Source organism: Melopsittacus undulatus, chromosome 1 (genome assembly GCF_012275295.1).
Source record: "Melopsittacus undulatus isolate bMelUnd1 chromosome 1, bMelUnd1.mat.Z, whole genome shotgun sequence".
Classification (NCBI taxonomy): Eukaryota; Metazoa; Chordata; class Aves; order Psittaciformes; family Psittaculidae; genus Melopsittacus; species Melopsittacus undulatus.
This window is the reverse complement of record NC_047527.1, coordinates 52183168-52197820: the sequence shown is the minus strand read 5'-3', so window position 1 is coordinate 52197820 and position 14653 is coordinate 52183168. Positions and strand designations below refer to the sequence as shown.

Below are 14653 nucleotides of genomic sequence, written 5' to 3'. Positions count from 1 at the left end.
AATCTAGGTCACATCTGGTAGGCAAAAAGACTCCTTCTAAGCAATTTATTCACAAAGTGGGAAGCAGCTGATGATCACACCATTGGCACCTACATTTAATATCTGTTTAAATGAGATAACCAGTGCCTTACAGCAGCAACTGTCTTAGCTCTTCCAGCTTCTCCATTTAAAAAAAGTAACATCGTTTGTACTGTTTACTGTATAATGTGATGGAACGTCAAATCCACGTCTGATGAAATATCCATTTCCTCCTCTAAATGAGTTCAGGATGAAAAATGTTAAGGAAGCAACATTTAATTCACTAAACCGATTTTATTTTTTCATGGACTTCCATTTTTTTTTTAATCAAAATGTGACAGCATTCATTATTTGAGGCACCATGTCATAAAGTGGACATAGGGATTACGGATCACTTTCCTGCTACAGCTTTTTGGAAAAGGAGGAGTAAAGCCTAAGTGAAGTGTAATATTTCAAGAACACATTCTGCTCTCATTGCCTGGGTTTCACAGATGACTTTGATACCACCAATTATATTTTACTTGTTTCTCCACTTCCTTTTCTTGGAAAATGTATTGGGTTTGCATGGTAAGGTTTTAGTAGTGAGAGGGAATACAGGAATGGCTTCTGTGAGAAGCTGCCAGAAGCTTCCCCTGTGTCTGATAGGCTCAATGCCAGACGGCTCCAAGATGGACCCACCGCTGGCAAGGATGAGCCCATCAGCAACGGTGGCAGCACCTCTGTAATAACAGAGTTAAGAAGGAGAAGGAAAAAAACCTGTGCAACTGCAGCCAGGAGAGGGGATTGAGAATATGTGAGAGGAACAGCCCTGCAGACACTCAGGTCAGTGCAGGAGGGGAGGAGGTGATCCAGGTGCTGGAGCAGAGGTTCCCCTGCAGCCCGTGGTGCACACTATAGTGAGATAGGCTGTGCCCCTGCAGCCCATGGAGGTCCGCAATGCAGATTTCCACCTGCAGCCTGTGGAGGACCCCACACCAGAGCAGGGGGACACCGGAAGGAGGCTGTGGCCCCGTGGGAAGCCCACATTGGGGCAGGGTCCTTGCAGGATGTGTGGCCCTGTGGGCAAAGGAGCCCACACAGGAGCAGGTTTGTTGCAGGACTTGTGATCCCACAGGGGACTCACTATGGAGCAGTGTTCCAGAAGGGCTGCACCCCATAGAAGGGACCCCATACTGGAGCAGGGGAAGAGTGTGAGAAGTCCTCCCCTGAAGAAGAAGGTGAGACAGAGACAAGTGATGAACTGACCACAACCCTCATTCTCCATCCCTTTGCATCACTGGAGGGGAGGAAGTAGAGAATCTGAGAGTGAAGTTAGGCCTGTGAAGAAGTATTTTTTAAGATTTGGTTTTATTTCTCATTATTTTACTTTGCTTTGACTAGTAATGAATTAATTTTCCCCAAGTCAAGTCTGTTTTGCCCATGACAGTAACTGGTGAGTGATCTCTCCCTACCCTCATCTTGACCCACACGCTTTTTGTTATTTTTTTTCTCCCCTGTCCATCTGAGGAGGGGAGCAATAGAGCAGCTTTGCTGGGCACCTGAGGTCCAGCCAGGGTCAACACATTACAGAGGGAAAGCAAATCAGTGATCAGTTTACATGCAGAGATACTTTCTGAAAGTCCAATAATGGCATTTCCAATGTACAATCTCAGTTGTAACTAGTTCTAAGATGTGAGTACTTCTGAGTACCCACAGTTACACTTTTGTGTAACTGCATCTTCAAAACTCCGTACAAGGAGGAATGCCAGGAAAACCTGGCAATTCATCCTGCTGCCAGAAAAGGTGATAACCTTAAATTGAAACATATCTAGAATTAACTGCAGGAACCAGGTTCTTTGGAAAATTCTGGCCATGGTATTTTGTGTGAGTGCTAAGTCAGAGAAGATGATCTGCTGCTGGTCTCTGTACCCAGTCCCACCAGAGTATTAGTTAAACAGCAATACACTGTATTGTTAATATACAACACAATTCTGAATTAATAAATTCTCACTTTGTGCAAGTAAAGGTAACAATATATCTCTATTTTCTTCAATGTAGATGCATAAAATCCTGTTATAAACAGTTCTATTTTTATTTTCCTTGTGTCATATATAAATAATTTTGTTAAACTGTACTGCTGTAATCTGCATGGCACTCAAATTGCAGCAGATATTTAGAAGACATCTAGAGTATCTTCGTGCAAAAGGCAGCTGTTGAATTAAACTTGGCAAACAGGAAACAGTGAATCAAGTATGTTACAAATAGCAAGACATGACAAGAACTTCACAGTCCTCTTTTTTTTTTAATCTAAAATCCAGGCAAGGAAAAATGCAAAGTCAACAACAGGCAGTATCTTTCTAGATGTAATTTTTAAGACTGGTTCCTTCCAAGGTCTAGTCTTCATTATCTCTCTCAGGCTACCTCACCTTCCTGGAATAGTCATTGGCAATTCTGTCTTTAAATCAAATTCTGCCTCATGGTTTTATTCCTTTCATTAAGACTCCCAATGTTAGTTTGGGGATCATGAATACTGAACACTAACAGTAAGTGAAAGCAGCCTTGCTATATTTTCACATGTAACTCTCAACTACCCAATGTGTTTTATCTGTGTGAAGTCTCTCTTTGACAGCACAGGGTCCTCACTTCAGTGGAACCACTCAGACTTACACTAGGTAGAGGAGACAATATTTAAATCGTTATTAGAGCACACACACTTTCTCTGTATCATGGAGCACAACTTTAATGAAATGCCTTCAATGACGAAATGTATTACTCTCTTGGGAATCAGGGACAAGCTGGGGAATCCACCACTACAGCAAATTCTCCAAAGAAAACCTACACAAGAAGAGATATAGAGCCTAACATCAGGACTCTGAGCTCACCATATTGCATTATCTGTTGATTATTGAAGTGAGGGATCATCTCAAATTGTCTAAGAAAATTGCATGTAATGCCACCCTGACTTAAAAATAGAATAAAGCTTCCCACTATGATGGACTCAGCCTAACTTGTAACAAATTGTCTTAAACTGGAAATGTGATGTTTGACATACCTTTTAAAAACTCCTATCATTAATTATTATAAAACCCCCAAGACTGGCATTACCTCAATTCTCCTTTAGTTCCATTCAGCATCTCATTAATTCTCTGACTGACTGGTGCACCTTTCTTGGTACCAGTGGGTAAATGAACTAAATTTGCCACTTTTCACCTTTCTTGAGCATCCCTTGGGCCTTTCAGTGTTATAAATTCTAAATCAACTTTCTTAATTGTATTGAATACTCTTTATTTCTTTAACATACTTCAGGTTTTGTGCAACAAGATTTGTAAAAATTGTTGTGTTCCATCCCTTTCCTTATACCCCTTTGCATGCTGTTTGGTTTTCTTTTGACATCATATGAACACTGAACTGGTCACTGGTGCACTGTTTACAGTGAAACCTGCAGCCCTTTTTTCAGTGCAGTGCTCAATTTTGAAACTTGTATGAATTAAAAGTAATTTAAATTTAAAGTAATTCAAACTTACCTGTGCTGAACACTACACAGCATTTATCAAGACTGAAATTTGAGTTGGCACTACCTCTTTATTCAGTTTGCTTTTTGATCTACTGAAATCCTTCAGAGTCCAGTTTTAGTTCTGGTAACCCACATCAGTTAGCATCATACCCAAGAGTTGCTGCTTCAACACTCACTCTTCCATGTTATTTAACAAACATACTGTACAGCATATAAATATTAAACACTGAAGCGCAACTGCTATGATAAAAGCTGGCAGTTTACTTCTCTCTAGTTTCTGTCTAGAAGGTAGATTTTGGTCCAGAGTAATATTTGACTCTCACACCATAATTACTTCTTAACTCACCTTTAACCTATAGCTACACAGGCAATTGCACTGGCATCATGGAGAGAAAGGTGAACCATGCGCAAGGCGATTGAAGCAGCTAGGGCAGTAGTTCTGAAATTTGTTTTGTCCCTTGCTAAACTTCAATGTCAATCTGTGCTTTTAGTGTTGTTTGTATGTCTTCAAGTAAGATTTAAAAACATTATCTTGAATGTCTACAGAAACGATGCCATGGTTTCACTTTTACTCTGCTGTACTGACACAACTGAAACAGTTAAGTGAACTGTAATCTTTCTTTACAGAAATAATGTTAACTATACACTATTTTTTGAGTAATAATATTAACATACATGTATTTGTTTATATATGCATATATATATATATACTTATATAGTTAACATAAATGATGTTAACTGTACAAGTCACAAGGCCGCACTGGCTCGGGCTTTGAGCAACCTGGTGTAGTGGAAGGTGTCTCTGCCTATAGTACAGCGGTTGGAACTATACTATCTTTAAGGATCCTTTCAAACCAAACCATTCCATGATTCTGTGATTCTATTGTATCATGATATTATAGTCCTGATATTTTGTTCTCTTCATTATTATTGTTTCAACAAGTATATCTGACATAGGAATTTTTTATTTCCTTGATCACCCTAGTGCCTTTAACAGTACATAAGTGCAAGACTAGTGGAGTTCTGTATCTCCATTAAAATACCTGGTTTTAATTAGATCAATGCATATCGTTGCCAGCAGCTGAGCTAAGTCCACTGTCCTTGTAACACTGGACATAATGACTTGGGGGGGGTTGGTTCTATCCTTGCACACAAGAAACCTGACTTCAAACCTTGCACAATAATGTCACTTCTGTTTTCTTACTGAGATGGTCAAGGCTAGTGTAGTTAGAAGAGGCAATGTCAAACTGACACATACACTGTGGTCCACCACAACAGGTCAGCAAAGAGCAGTGAGCATTGGACAGCTCAAGGTTGCCACCTAGAAAACGAAAGGACAAGGAAATGCTTCCTGCCAGTTTAAAAAGGATTAAGGTGTTGACTTTGAAAAGTCCTTGCTTGATGAGAACTAGAGTGCTTCCTGCCAGAAGTGAAAAACAAAGATACACTTATAGGTAAAACCCAAGGTGCCACAAAACCCAGTGAAGTATTTCCACAGTCTTTCTGAACTGAATAGAGTGGAAGACAGTAACATTGTTTGGCTCCGTACCCTTAGTTATTTACTTTTCTAATTAATCTCAGTGATTTCAATTTCCTTCTTTCTTATTTATTGCCCATTCCTTGTGGCTTTCCCTACAGCAGCATTTTAAATCTGAAGTTTTTTTGGAGGTTTTTTTTTTTCTCTTTGAAAAAAATTGTATTCAACTGGCCTGATTAATGACTGTCCCTCATGGGTCCCATTTTATTCAGTACTTAGCAAGATCCAGAGATAATATTTTTAAGTAGTACCCATGAAACACCTAAGGATTTTAGTTCACTTTTTTCCAACTCTCAGACCTAATCTATTACCTTTTTCTTAATATTAGAATCTCCTTTTCTGAAGTTTCGTGACTACTCAGCCACTTCTTGGCATCTTACGTCCTCTTCAGATTGAGAACTGAATTATATTCTAATTGCTAATATTTAGTGTCTGCCATACTGTGAATTTTTAAATTACTTCAGGCAATGAAATTTATATTTCTGTACCAAGGGTTAGAAGACCAGGTAAGAATCTTCCTGTCTCTGAAGAATTTCTAGTTCTCATTAGAGAATAAGGGCGTGGTATTAATATTATAGGAGTAATACTTTCCAGAAAAGTGTTCTGCCACTTTCTTGACTGGAAAATTTCCCTTCTCTTTCTCACTCAGAAGGCACAAGTGCCATATTATTGATCAACCCCCAAACTTCATAAGCAATAATCTCCTGTAGGTAGTTTATGGATAGAAAAGTTTGAGCTGAACTATTCCTCATTAAAATGGAAGCTAAGACTAATCACTGAATGAAGTGCCAAGCAAAATATCATTCTTTTAACTTAAATGCAAGCGTTACTTTGTTTTTCAAAACCAACAAAAATGTTCTTCCCTAAAAGAAAAGGACTTCAACCAAATTAACAAAACTTCTCCTTTTTTCTTTGCAAATTAAAAAAGTTTGGACTTGCTTTTCAATGTTTATTAACCCCTTTAGAAAGTGTACTTATAAATGACTGAGCATTTTATGGTAAAGAGTGACCAATAAAGTAATTCTGGTTTAATAATCTAGGAGCTGGTAGTTATCCTTTTGAAGAAAGGATTAAGATCAAAGCTGTTTGTTAGTACTAAAAACTAGCTATAGGTTGTTTTATCCAAAGTCATCTTTAAAAGATCCAGACTTCTAGTTGAGTCAACAAATAATCCCTTCCTTTAATTAACTAGACTCAAGTAATTTTATTTGTCTCACTCAGGGCTGACCATATCTGTCACCTTCTGTACTTCCTTTCTGTAGCTTAAAAGGTCACTTGCTTGGTTAAGTCACTTTTAAGACTTTACAACTGTATCTCATTTACAGGTGTTTCAGTGTCTGATGTAATGCCTAACTTTACAAGGCCTTAAAGTAATACTGAAGTTAGTCCCAATCATCCTTCTTTCCAGTCAAACTCAAAACTAACTTGTGTTAGTAACTAGACCATGTTGTTGTTTTTTTTTCATTGCCAGCAGTGTGATTCAACTATCTCAGCTCCTACTTTAAGTATACTTCATAAAGTGAGTAGAAAAATTAAATATTATACCCCTGTGTGACAGTTACACTGTGATTAGGTGGCAGAAATCATGCAAAATGGTACAAGGCAGAAAAGAGGGAGAGAGGTGTGATGCTTCTTTGCAATACCCATCACTAGGATTTTATTGCACCTACTACAAAGTAAAAAGACTGAAAATATCAGAGAACTCATTTTTAAAGTCTCTACCCATGGTCTCCAAAGGCAACACAAATTACAAACACCATTATAATTATTATTCTCTATTATTTGTATGATAGTAGAATCTGGAAACTCCAAATCAGACTGGGAGGCCCACTGTGCTAAGAACAGTGCAAGCACACAGCTGAGCAGTCTTTGCCACTAAAAGCATACCATCTAGCTGATCTAGGCTGTAGTAGGCAAGCACAGCAATCACAAGTGGGAGGGAACGGCAAATATTCCTAAGAAAATACATTTACAATGCTCAAATAAATGAACACTTCTATCCTTCCTGCTCCTTTAGCTAGCTGGCATCACTCAGTATTTCCAATTAGTAACACAGTAGAAACAGATCTTCAAGAATGATTTGAGGGAGAGAATTTTTATGGATGATGGAATTTTCATGGATGATGATTGTTAGGGTGCTCCAAGGAAGGAAGGAACATAAAGGTAGGAAAAGCAAAGGTGCCAAAAGTACAGGGCCGGGATAAAAGGCAGTATGACAAAAGAAGGTACACAAATATGTCTGTGCTACTGACATGAAAAGAGATGCTCCACAGAGATAGGTCCTTCTCATAAATGTCAAATGATCAACAGGAATTACAATCCTGTGTCACAGACTGCAAAATACACCTGAATGGGGCAGTAATGTAAAATACCAAGTTTCTTCCAGAAGTTTCCACAGCCTTTCTATACTCATATTCCCCGTGACTGCAGGAAACTGTACCCTCATTTTTAAGTAAGTCTGTAGCAGCACTACTGGTGTTATGAAAAGGCAAGCCAATCCAACATGCTTTTTATTTGAGTTTCAAGTTCATTTCAGATGCCAGGATTTGTGGCTGTCCTGGACAAGACCCAAAACACATACAGATTTGTAGATGAAATGAATTACCACCTTGGCTAGTTTGTTTATACTGTAAGTGACTGGCATTCAGTCCTCATCTGCTAGCCAGCATGTATTCCACTAGCGAAGTCTTTGTTTTATTACTCCTGGTAGAACTCCAGCTTAGGGAAGAAGTTCTCCCTCCCCTTCCTCATTGTTAGCTTTCAAATCAGTGTTCCTGGTTCTCCTTCGAAACAGCACTGCTTTTTTGTCCATATGGTAGAAGTTATGAGGTGGTGTTGGGCAGGGTATAGTTTGTGACAGAAGGTGATTTTGATCAGTATGTTTTTCAGTTTTCTCTCTCTACTCCATGCCTCAAATATATTGGTTTTGTAAATGCCTCAGAGTAAGGTCTGCTTTACTTCACTTTTTACAGTATTCTTCCCTTTCTGTTCTTGGATTCTTTTGGAAATGTCATGTATAAACTGTTTTTCTATGGGGTAGGTATTATGTTTTCTTTCTGTTTTGCTGAGCACAGGAGCTGTTTAAATGTTAAAATCAATGTATCCTGATTCTCCCTCATATGACGTGTTAGTGCTCCTAAATCTATTTCTTCAGTGTCTGGGAAAGATGGCACATAGCATTTATATTTTAGCAGAAAAGTACCTTCTATGTAATTTATTATCATGGGTACAATACATATTGCTGTGTACAGATCTTCCTGGCCTAAAAAAAGAATTCTGTACTTCCGTAAGACACCCATGCTGATTTTGTACATTGTTTATTGGGTGTTCTTTAAATGCAGGAAAAAACTACCCTTGTTAAAAGATCTGTGCTAAGAAGGGACTATCAAAATAAGGCTCCACTGTGTAACAATAATTATGAATTATTAATTTTGTTTTTTATATTCTTTACAAAAATGTAAATATAAGCGACAAAGAACTGCATGAAAAGAAATGCAAAGAACTACTTCACTGATGAATATGCCTCATTTAACTGACTATCAAATGAACTCTATCTCTCACTGGTAGATGATTCATGTTGGTGCATGTGAGCGAAAAGACTTTTTTTGCTAAACATCTGTGTTTCTGGTTGTCAAGTATAATAACATTCTTTACAAAACATGCCTAAACCAAATAAAGTTCCCAGTTTGACATCTTTTTGTCTCATCACAATCTATTTTCTAAGAGGATTTTAATCCAGGCTCCTTAGACTGGATTTTTCTGGCAACTGTGTTTTTTGAAAAATGGACAGACAAGAAAACAAGAAAGCAAGCCTTGGCAAACAGCTCATTTTCTCCTTTGCAACAAACCCACCAGCCTTCCTGCTAGCTCCTTTTTTTTCCTCTTTCCTCTTAATCAAGGAAATTTAAATCATTAAAATACATAAAAAAAATTCCTCTCCAGTGGGCACCCAAGGACTTGGAAGCCCTCACTCACACTGGAAGAAAGAAAGTGTAAGTTCCTGCAGTTTAATAGCACTGAGATCATTAAGGGATGTTTAAAGCAGGCTCAACAGCCACACCACTACCAGTCTAGAATATACAGACATGCTGTATATCCTTCTTGGAAATAAATAATTTCCTAAGTAAAAAAATATAAAGATTTTGGTTACATATTTGTGAGTAGTCTGCGTGGCCAAAGAAGCAGACACAATGGTGCACATCAGAGACCTCTGTGTCGACAAAGGGAAAAGTCAGGGCAGCATATTTGAAAGACAGTACCTGCCACTGAAATATAAGATAAAATTCTCCTGACTGCCATGGAAAGAAGAAACTGGGCTTCTTTATCAAACTGCTCTCCGACAAACCAAACACAGCAAAGGTCAATATGACTTCATGAGATGCAAATTTCTGAACAGGGTTGACAAAGGAGCAGCAGGAACATACCTGGATCAAATTAGCTTTATACATGTAGGTCTCATACTGAATAAGGAGGTCTGAGAAAGAGGCACCAACAAGGGCTGGAACTGCAGGTGTCTCAGGACTTTGAAATATAGGGCTCACTACCAGCTGATGCTCTGTGGAAAAGGTACCACCTGCAACCATTAGAAGTGCATCATCTTATAAATCTGACTTGCGTGAACAAGAAGTCCTAAAGGTATAATGTACAACAAGGGGAGCTTTTAGCCCTGAAACATTTGATTTTATGGTTCTCTAGATAACCTCAAGTCATCAGTACTCAGGGTAGAAAAGTGACACAAATTAGTTCCAAGAAAATGAAAGCAGTCAGCCCAACTGATCATGTCCATATATACATCTTCTAAGCAAGTCAGCACCACTTTCTAGCCACTCCATTAGAAAGACTGGATAATTTATTGTCACCCTCACTACGGACATTTAAATTTCACCTATCACCAAAGGAGACCTCTGGTTGACTCTCATGCTTTCAACACCGGATCTACTACTGAAAGTATTCTGAAAAGTGTCAAGAAATATCAGACATCCCTGAAAGTTTATTATTTCAGCTATCTTCTGCGAACAGGAAAGGTGTGGATTTGTAGCCTGAAGATGACTCTGCCCTCTTCAGGAGATGTAAAATGTGTTTTTCTAGTACTCAGTTGGCCTCTATCGGGCAGGGAAGAGGTGAAGTCAGATCAGAGTAATGTTTCGGGAGCTGACCTACTCAGGCTGAAGTGTTCTTAGCATGGAAAAACACAAATGTTTTATTTTCCATCCATGAATGCAAGGGATCACATCCAGCATGGGAACTGGGTAACCTGAAGCTATGGGTAGGAAATAGTGGAGTAAGGTACTGTCTTCTGAACTTGCTGCCACTGAGGACTTATTTGCAGGAACATTCATTAACAGTTCCAAATTGAAAGTCAGTGAAGACCTGGTTACTTCGCCAATGGGTGGGCAAAAGGACAATGTAATATAGGAATCCCACTGGTAGGTCTGTACATCCATATTTTTTTTTGGCCTGTGCTGCCACTGGCTCATAGATGAGGCTGACATTGCTGCTGATTTCCACCACCAGCCACATTGTATCCCCTATGAAGGGTTCTTCATAAATCCTTCACAATCACTCTCAGAATTTACTTATCATTACTCACTATCTATGTATTTTTTTTGGAGGAGAGCATAACATAGCTCATTCTACTCAAAGATAAATGGAATTATATATGCAATGATGCACGAAGAAATAAAAAAGATATTTTTGATAAATTCACAAAAAGCAGGAAAAACACATAAAACTGTGGTTTTTTAAATAATTTCCAGAGCCAACACTGTTTTGGGGTAGGAAGGATGGCTACAAGACCTGGAAAGGAGAATCAGCATAAGAAAGGAAAAATAATTCCACAGAATTTTAACTCTGTGCCAATACAGTGTAGCAATTCTTTCATTCACATTTCAGAAGCAGTTACAGTATTGCCAATAAAAATCCTGTCCAAACCAAAGCAATGTTAGATGCACCAAATCTGTTATAGGGAGAATAGACTATGTCTTCTCTGAACGGTCATCTCTGATCTACATTTCATTTATCATATGTTTCCTGTAGGTTTTAGGGGTTACAGAAAAATCTCCATTTGCCCTATTTGATTAAGAATGCCTTAAATAGCCATTTTTCACATCAGTTCTTTTCATATCACTTTTAATTATGAACACACATATAACCCAAAGCTAATTCCATCGAAGCATACTAAAAAGTACAAAATATAATAATTTTGCCTAAAAAAGGTTTAATGAATATGTTGTTTGCTTCTGACCAGTGAAAATTTACTATTTTTCCTGTTTCCCCTTGTATTTCTGATGTGCACTCACTCAAAAGATGAAACAACCTGAATCTGCCCAGGGAGGTGGTGAATGCTCCACCCCTGGCAGTGTTCAAGGCCAGGCTGGACAGAACCTTGGGTGATATGGTTTAGCGTGAGGTGTCCCTGCCCATGGCAGGGGGGTTGGAACTAGATGATCTTAAGGTCCTTTCCAACCCTAATTATTCTATGATTCTACGATTTCCTCTCTTGTCAGCTTGAAACCATGTTAAGACAGCAACTTCTATTCACTTTTATGCAAAACTGTGACTCAACTTTCATTTGTATGGAAGTTTTCTATTTGCACAAAAACTTCTTAGTGGTCAGCAATAACAGAAAATCAGATTAAGAGAAGGAAATGAAAGTCCAAAGATTTAGAAAATAAAGACTTGAAAATCCACACATATACTTGAATGTTTTTTCCTAGAGCTCTAAAATTATTTGCTCTGGCAGTCTAATTCCCATTACTGCAGAAAAGGACATTTTGGTATAACGACTGGAGAAGCTAGTATTAAAAACCCATCAGTAACTATAGTCAGAGCTTGAACAGTGTTGAGTATTAACTCCAAGCAGACAAATGCAGCTTAGATATTTATTAAGATTTCAGTTATTTCAAAGAATTGCTGAAACATGACTTTGCCCAAGGTAGTATGCTCTGTGTCTTTTGATTAAAGCCAACAGTAAGTACTACTCTCTTCTTTACCGTACTACTCTATTTAACCGTAACACATTTTAATGTTCACCTATACATGAACAGAGGCAATCTATGTAATACTGCCTTACACATTTGTTAAACTCTCCAGTGATACAAACACCAGATTTGCAGTTCCTAAGAGCTACAGGATATTTTACCCACAACTGATCCCACATTTTCTTTCAAATTAGAATTCTAATTGCTTAGCATTTTATGAATACAGTTCATAACTACAGATGGGAAACACTGAAATTCACAGTTTTTTTAGTTACTAATTATATCTCTGAATTTCTCTCTCTTCCCTTGTCTCCTTAATTTTTCATTGTGGTGCATGCAAAATACGTTCTGCTTTGAATCTAAAAATCAGAGGCATATTTTCTTTTATACAAAAATGAAATAGCACACTATATGACATACTCTAAAATTTACCTACATTTTCTGCTTCTCTGTGGATTGCTGCAGCTGAAACTTTTTGTTTTAGTCATGACACTGATCAGTACTACACAGATGGCAGAGATTCCTTCAGTTTGTTAAGAATTTACTCTGGTCAGTTCACTCAATGACATTTTCATGATTCAGTTTTATGTTTCCATTGTCTGTAATGAGATTAAGGAGAGTGCCCTCCCCCACCCAAACTCAAACAGTCTCAAAGATATCCTCATATTAGGATTACACATTACTGTGAAAATAGATTATTTTTTCAAGATAGTATGAATCAAACAGACTCATTGTTAGTGATCTAAGTTATATTTTGTTTCACTTTCTTCATGAAAGGGGTATTTGATGCTGACACTTAGAATTATATTCCTCTCTCAATTAGGGACTGGAACACTCAAGTCTCCACATCAGTTATGCACTTGAGGGATGTAACACAGCTCCTGCAACAACTGACTATTAACTCTGTGGTAAACAACTTTTTAACACCTGAATAAAAGCCAAACAGTTTCTACAATGCAAAACAAATTAGGGCTCTTGTCCTTCCTAAAGGGTAGCGAAAGATTGATACTTTCTTCTAGGTCCTGGGATCTTCTCCAGCTATTCCTGTCCCAGGTCTGTAAAACCATTAGCTCTGGTGATACAGTGAACCCACACACCCTTGGCCAACCCTTGGTCAGCATCAATGGCTGGAGCAGAACTGCTGGTATGACCCTCTGCAGTTAATCCTCCCCAGTCTACTTTACACAGGAGAGTTGCAAAGGTCCCACTGTCCCCAGCCCAACCAGTTCAGGGTGAGAGGAGCTGAATGGAAGGAGTCCTGCCTCTGGCTTTTCTGTAACGATTTGAACACACTCAAAACGAAGGTTTCATTTTCAGAAAACCTTGTAGGAATCCTTATTATTGTAAAACATAACTGGAGCATTTAATATTTCTAAGAGAACCTAACTGGTAACTGACCTCATCAGCTCAGGTTCTCTACTGTCTAAAGCTGGAAAAGGCTTGTATTTATATTATGGGTTATTTCAGCATTTGTGAATTGTTACCAGTATTATTTTTAGGTCCTCTTTGTCTAATTATTTAGCTTCAGGTTTTTTTCAGGTTGGAAAATGTACTGAAGTTCAAAATCCTGGATGCTTTGGCAGCACTGTCTTAAAAACAGAAAACCTGACATTTGACTCTGTAATGTACTAGGAAAAAAAAATAGGAGAAAAGGCAACAGTAGCTCCCATGGCACTCCTGTATCCTCTTAACATTTTCTTGTAACTATACTGTTTTATAGATGAAACTGTCACTGCAAAAATGACAAATATAACACATGAAAGAACAAAAATGGGCAATAAATCACAAGTGACACTCCAGCCCATTGAAATGCATTCAGCTGGTGCTACAAAAAGTAGGAAGATTTCCTCTTGTTTTGCATTTTGCCCAGCTGAGCAAGAGGACTAGAATCCTCGAACAATCAGTGCAACAATTTCTGGAACCATCATGTAAAAAACAGGCTTAAAATTTCACTTTGGAGAGTCAGATCCATTCTCATTCTGCTTTCCTCATCACTTGGCCATGCAACAGCATCATAATATGGCTTTGATATTACACCACTATGGTGTAATATCAAAGGTGCTTGCTTTCCCCTGGATAACTATTGACAGCTCTCCAGATATAAAGGCTGTACAGAAGAATCGAGAGAAGAATAAACTCTTAAAATGGTGTATTCAACCTGCAGACAGACAAATTGGCATATAGTTTTGCTGTTATAGAAAGAACTGTAGTCTCAACTAGGAAATCGTGACTTCTCCATTACACAAAATAGCACTTCAAGTTTCAACATGTCAGAATACATCTAAATCAGTGTTACATGGTTCATGATGGGGAAAAATGTGAATGTCTGTCCAGCTCATGCTGCTATATCTCAAATGCATTGTAAAGGACAAGAAACTAGGTAAACAAAAAAACATTCCTTCTCAAATTCTTGCTGTTGCTTTTTGTGTTAATAGACAAACTGTATTTTCAGTAATGCAGTATTAATCTGGAATAAATCCCTTGACATAAAGAAAATTAAATGAGGTTACGATCTAATCAATCAACGATTTCAGTTGCTTTTTTCCACTTTTACAGTGGAATGCCTAAGAACGGAATCTGACCCAGACTACAGCAATAAATTTTGCTCTGTATTAAACACACTGC

The 14653-nt window shown here is 38.1% G+C and overlaps 1 protein-coding gene across 5 annotated transcripts in view; it reads right to left on the bottom strand.

Moving 5' to 3' along the window:
- PTPRM (protein tyrosine phosphatase receptor type M) overlaps positions 1-14653 on the bottom strand; it is a 475841-nt gene that overhangs the window by 154664 nt on the left and 306524 nt on the right. The window lies entirely within an intron of this gene.